This window comes from Capra hircus, chromosome 10, assembly GCF_001704415.2.
Source record: "Capra hircus breed San Clemente chromosome 10, ASM170441v1, whole genome shotgun sequence".
In the NCBI taxonomy this organism is placed as follows: domain Eukaryota; kingdom Metazoa; phylum Chordata; class Mammalia; order Artiodactyla; family Bovidae; genus Capra; species Capra hircus.
The window spans coordinates 51,968,564-51,974,445 of record NC_030817.1 but is presented as its reverse complement, the minus strand read 5'-3'; positions in this window follow the sequence as shown (position 1 = coordinate 51,974,445).

Sequence of the window (5,882 nt, the reverse complement as noted above, 5' to 3'; positions counted from 1 at the left end):
CTTGCTCTTTCATGACCTGTGTCTGGGTTGCGTCCACCTCCACAGGAGAAGGTATGTTCAGGTCCTAAACGCCAGCACCTTACTTGGAAATCAGGTCTTCACAGAGGTGACTAAGTTAAAATGGGGTCATCAGCAGGGCCCCTAATCCAATATAACTACCGTCCTGATAAAAAGAGGAGATTTAGACACAGATCAACACAGAGAGAAGGAAAAGATGAGTGAAGAGTCAGCCACCTACAAGCCAAGGGAGAGGGCCTGGAACAGAGCCTCATGGTCCACAGCGGAGACCAGCCCTGCCAACACCTGCATTGTGGGCTTGCAGCCCCCACAGTGGTGAGGCCGGGGGTTTCTGTGGGTAAGCCACCTGGTCTGTGGCACTTAAGTAACGCAGCGCTAGCACGAGGCAGTGTTCACTGCAACAGCAGGGAGAAGTTGGAAACAGTATTGTGTCCACCGACAAAGGAATAGTCGCAACCTCTTCTCCTGGTTGCCACAGCTGGTCTTAAGCTCCTGGGAAAGTAGGATTTGATGGCATGTCCCTTTTTGTCATTTTGGGGTCTCCAGGTCCAAGGGAAAAAAATTATCAGGGATTACATATTTGGGGAAAATGTATTTGAATTTGGGGCAAATAATTCTACTTCAAGAGCAGAGAGCAAATATCATTTGCTAACAATGTTTAAAGTATATTTCAGTTCCATTTTATGACCACTGAAGAAAGGAAAAGCAAGCCGTAACGTGATGACATAAGGAAAGGTGATTCTACTGACACTAACAGTCTCTCTATTTCACAAGGGACTTTCAGTTTCACTCACTTGGACTCACTGAAGAGCAGGAGGAAGGAGACAGAGGAGCGTCACAGACTCCCCACAGCCAGGCCCAAGGCCAGGCCACCTCCTTAGAAGCAGGACCGTCCAGATCGCCTTGGTGTCACCATGAGCCCCAGGCCCAATGCCCACACGAGGCTGTGCCCAGGGCTCGTGGTGACAGACACCGAAGTCTGGGGCCAGGCTCCAGGAATTCGGGCGTTGCCTGAATTGGTGACGGTATTGACGTTTCTAGGTAAAGACTTAAACTTGGGTTTCTCTCATCTGTGGATCCAGCCAGTCCTGCCATTTGTTTAGACAGACATGAGGCTAGTACAGGAGCCACTTAATAAAACAATGCAGAGGGTGAGAGGCCATCCCCACCTCCTAGAACTGGTCATCCTACTTAGGAGAAGGGGCCTGTGTGTACAGCAGTAGAAACTGTTACATTATGAAAAGGCGACAGATCCCTTCAGCTAACGACACAAAGTAACCAAGAGCCACAGAAGCCAGCTTGAACTTGGACCCTAGGGCAGAGGTGTTCAGACTGGTAGTGGACCAGCAGTTCCCAAACCCTTGGGCCTCAGAACTCCTTCACACACTTCTGTACTATTAACGACCTCCAAGAGCTCTGCTTTTGTGGGTTGTAGTCACCAGTGTTTACCATACTAGAAATTCAAACTGAGAACATTTTAAAACACCAGTGAACACACACATTCCATCATCACATGTCACATGGCCTCTGGAAGATTCCACCATAAACTACTGACAGATTAAACAGTAAAAAAAAAAAAAAAAAAAGAAGCAAATAACATCCTAGTATTAGGAAGAGCTTTTGGCCTCATGGCCATGTTTTGAGAACGACAGAGGTGGGTAAGTGCTAATAAGCAGAGGATGCCACAGGCAGGGAGAACACCTGGCTTCCTGAAAACATTAAGCAAAAGGTCAACTTTGCACAGTGTTTGGGAAAGCAAGATTGACACCTGTGAAGAGGGCAAAGCTGAGCCTTATGAGCTTGCTCCCCTATCAGCAGGGGTGCAACCACCCATACCCACCTCCCCCATCACACCTGACCCATCACCAAGTCTGCCCCATGAAGGCAGTAGGGGTGAGGAGCGCAGTTTTCCCATTTAAAGGACATTCCCTTCAAAATGCACATACCTGAGTCCTGTGGCCTCAGATGCAGGGGTTGGGAGTCTCTTGCTGGGGATAGTCTCTGCCCAGAGCAGCTGGCCCAGCGCTGAGAGCTCACTCACAGCCATGCCTCCTTCCAGGGAGAGATGCTCACTAGCACAAGTGAGGGAGAGCAAGGCTGTGCACCCATGGAACTTAAGTCTCCAGGCTCACTGCAGAGCAGGACGTGCACACAACCCAGATCCTCTCCCACATGATTCCCCCTCAGCTCCCCAGACATGTGTGCTGCTGGGCAGGCCCGGCTTGTCCTGCCTCTGGTATAGGAGATTTCCTGGGTGGTTTCATGGGGGAGTTCTGGGAGTAAAGTCCGTGTGCTGGGAGCAGAGCACACACAGTGTATCTTTGGTGGAGACCTAACAGTTTCACTGGACCCCTCACCTTTGTGGTCATGAGAATGGGGGCCACTCTGCACTGCTGCCCCCATCCCTCCTTGTTTTGTCTCCCAAGGCCTTGCCAGTCTCACTTTTACTCCTCCCAGCCCATCTTGATGCCTTCCCCTCCCAGTGTACGGGACTACCTACCCTGCTAACCAGCATCTCCTAGCCTAAAATGTCCACTTTGCAAATGAGAAAGTTCAAGGACAATGCCCAACTAGAACCAGCTACTACTGGAACCCTGATCTAACCCCAAGGTCTATGCTTTTAGTCTTTGTCTTCAATTAAACAAATATTAAGGTGTTTGATAGTCTGTTAACCTTTAAACTGCCAATATCTTTCAAAAATCAGAAACCTAAAAACAAAAACAAAACCTTACAAATATGACTCAGAGCCTAGAAACAAACCCACACACCTACTGTCAATTAATCTTTGACAAAGGAGGCAAGAATATACAATGGGGAAAAAGAGTCTCTTCCCCAAGTGGTGTTGGGAAAACTGGACAGCTACATGTAAATCAATGAAGTTAGAACACCCCTCACACCATACACAAAAATAAACTCAAAATAGTTTACATACTTAAATATTAGACATAACACCATAAAACTCCTAGAAGAGAACATAGGCAAAACATTCACTGACATAAATTGTACCTATGTTTTCTTAGGTCAGTCTCCCAAGGCCATAGAAATAAAAGCAAAATAAATGGGACCTGGTCAAACACAAGCTTTTGCACAGCAAAGGAAACCATAAAAAAGAAAAACAACAACCTACAGGATGGGATAAAGTATTTGCAAACAATGCAACCAATAAGGGCCTAATTTCCAAAATATACAAACAGCTCATACAACTCAACAAAAAAAGCCATTTAAAAAACAGGCAGAAGACCTTAGTAGACATTTCTCAATGTCTACTGATGGCCAACAGGCATATAAAAAGATGCTGAACACCACTAGTTATGAGAGAAATGCAAATCAAAACTATTCAATAAAATGAAGTACCACCTCACATCAGTGATTAGAATGCCCACCATTAAAAACTCTACAAACAACAAATGCTAGAAAGGATGTGGAGAAAACGGAACCCTTGTACACTGTTGGTGGGAATATAGGTTGGTACAGCCACTTCGGAAAACATGGAGTTTCCCCAGAAAACTAGAGTTTGATCCAGCAATCCTCCTCCTGCACGTATATCCAGACAAAGCTACAATTCAAAAAGGTACACGCACCCCTATGTTCATAACAGCACTGTTCACAATAGCCAAGATGTGGAAATAAGCTGACAGATGAATGGATAAAGCAGATGTGGTACATATATGCAATGGAATACTACTAAGCCAAAAAAAAGAACAAAATAATGCCATATGGGTGCAACAAGAGATTATTGTGCTAAGAGAAGTCAGTCAGGAAGAGGACAGATACCATATGATACCGCTCAAACGTATGACACGGATAAACCTATCTATGAAACAGACTCATGGAGGTAGAGCACAGACTTGTGGTTGCTCAGGGGGAGAGGTTTGGGGAAGGGATGGACTGGGAGGGTGGGATTGGCAGATATAAGCTATTATATATGGAATGGACAGATGAACAACAAAGTCCTACTGTATAACACAGAGAACTACATTCAGTATCCTATGATAAACCATAACGGAAAAGAATATTAAAAAAAGAATGAATATATCAATATATGTATAACTGAATCTCCTTGCTGTACAGAAATTAATACAACATTGTAAAATAAAAACATTTTTTAAAAGAACTATGTACAATATATCTTTGAATGCCCAGAGTCCATCTCTTTACAAGACCATCAACCTTCTTAAACTAACAGCCACTCACATTTGAGCACCTCCAGATACTTGCTTGACATGCTTGAGTACAACACTGTGAGGCAGATACCTTTTTTGGGGGGCCACACCATGGCAAAACATGGGATCTTAATTTCTGCAATCAGGGAATGAACCCACATGCCCTGCATTGGACGCTGGACCCCCAGGGACGCTGGACCCCCAGCCCTAAGGTAGATACTCGTATCCCCAATTTACAGACACAGAAACAAGCACAGAGGATCCACAGCTGCTAAGGACACTTTTACCCAAGCAGCCCAGCTTCTAAAATACTGGGGCTCCATCATCTCATAGTCTAACTTCAGTGTTTTTAAGGCGTTATATGATTTCTACTTTTACAGCTTATTTCACATTATAACACTTCAGTTTTAGGTGCCTGGTTGGCACGTGAATATCTTAAAAGGTTTTTGGCTGTTGTTTTTTTAATGACATCCTGGAAGTATGAATTTCCTGAGTCAGGGTATTAATAAAATAACTAAGCAAAATATGTAATAAAGAAGTTCTAAAATGTCTTTAGAATACGCCTAGAAAAACCCATCCTTTCTTGATGAGAAGTTGGAGCTCAAGTGTCCCTGGGAAATAACTGCTTTTCAGAGCCAGGAAATCTCCCTCTCAAGGTCTCACTTCGTCACCATTCACACTAGTGACTAAGTGGGTCTAAGGCTGCCATGGGAACAAGCGTCACTAACTCAACAAGAGATATTTATAAAACTTTATACTAAGACACAACATATAAAGACACCCAGTTCCTCTCCATGCTTGAAACTTACAGGCTTACTAGCCAGGCAGCCTGGCCTACCCAGGAAGAGGGGTGAGGCCTCTGTGGAGTCAGACAGCCCTCCCGGGATGGGGCAGTCTCACACCATAGCTGAGCACAGAGCCAGGCACCTGTGGACCTCGGAGCTGCAGGAGGCAGCTTTTAACACATTCTAGGTTGAGGAAACCACATTAAATGAGCTTAGTGCAAAGCTTCTGAGCCTTTATGAATGTTACATGAATTTGCAATGTTTCCCAAATGTATCTAACTCTTGTCCCTCAGAAAATCAATTATCCTCTTGTTGAACTAGTAGTTTAGGAAGCTGTTGCTATAAGAGACTTTTTTATTTTTCAGGTTAGTGGTTGGAGACTGAGAATGTACTCCCTCTTAGAAAACAGTATTAAATGTAATCAAATGCCCACCAAAGGGAAAAAAAAGTAAACCATAATGTCGTTGGAACAAACAAGCATCCTAAGTTTCACCTTTAACAAGATGTCACAGGCCTGCTTCCTTTTTCCAGCTGTGGCCCCTTGGCACTGGTATTCCTGGTCTCAACCAGTGCCTTCGAGTGAAACACATTAGGAGGGTTACTTCTGAAAGCCATCACCCTAGTGGGCCAGGTGCTCCTGTACAGGAATTAGAGGATAGATAAGTATGATCTTGAAAGAGAATGTCACGGTTATTCCCCCATTTTAAATTTTCTATGATGAACCAATACTCTTATATTCACAGTTTAGGAATAGTTGAGTATTCACTGAAGCAAAGTTCTAGTTTCCTCTGAGAAAATGGTTTAAATCTTCCCCACATCTAAATATAACAATCATAACAGCTCAAAAAGAAATTAGTCCTAGCAAGGCTTCTATTGACTTCTTCAGTATGGAATACCCAAACACAAACACACAGGA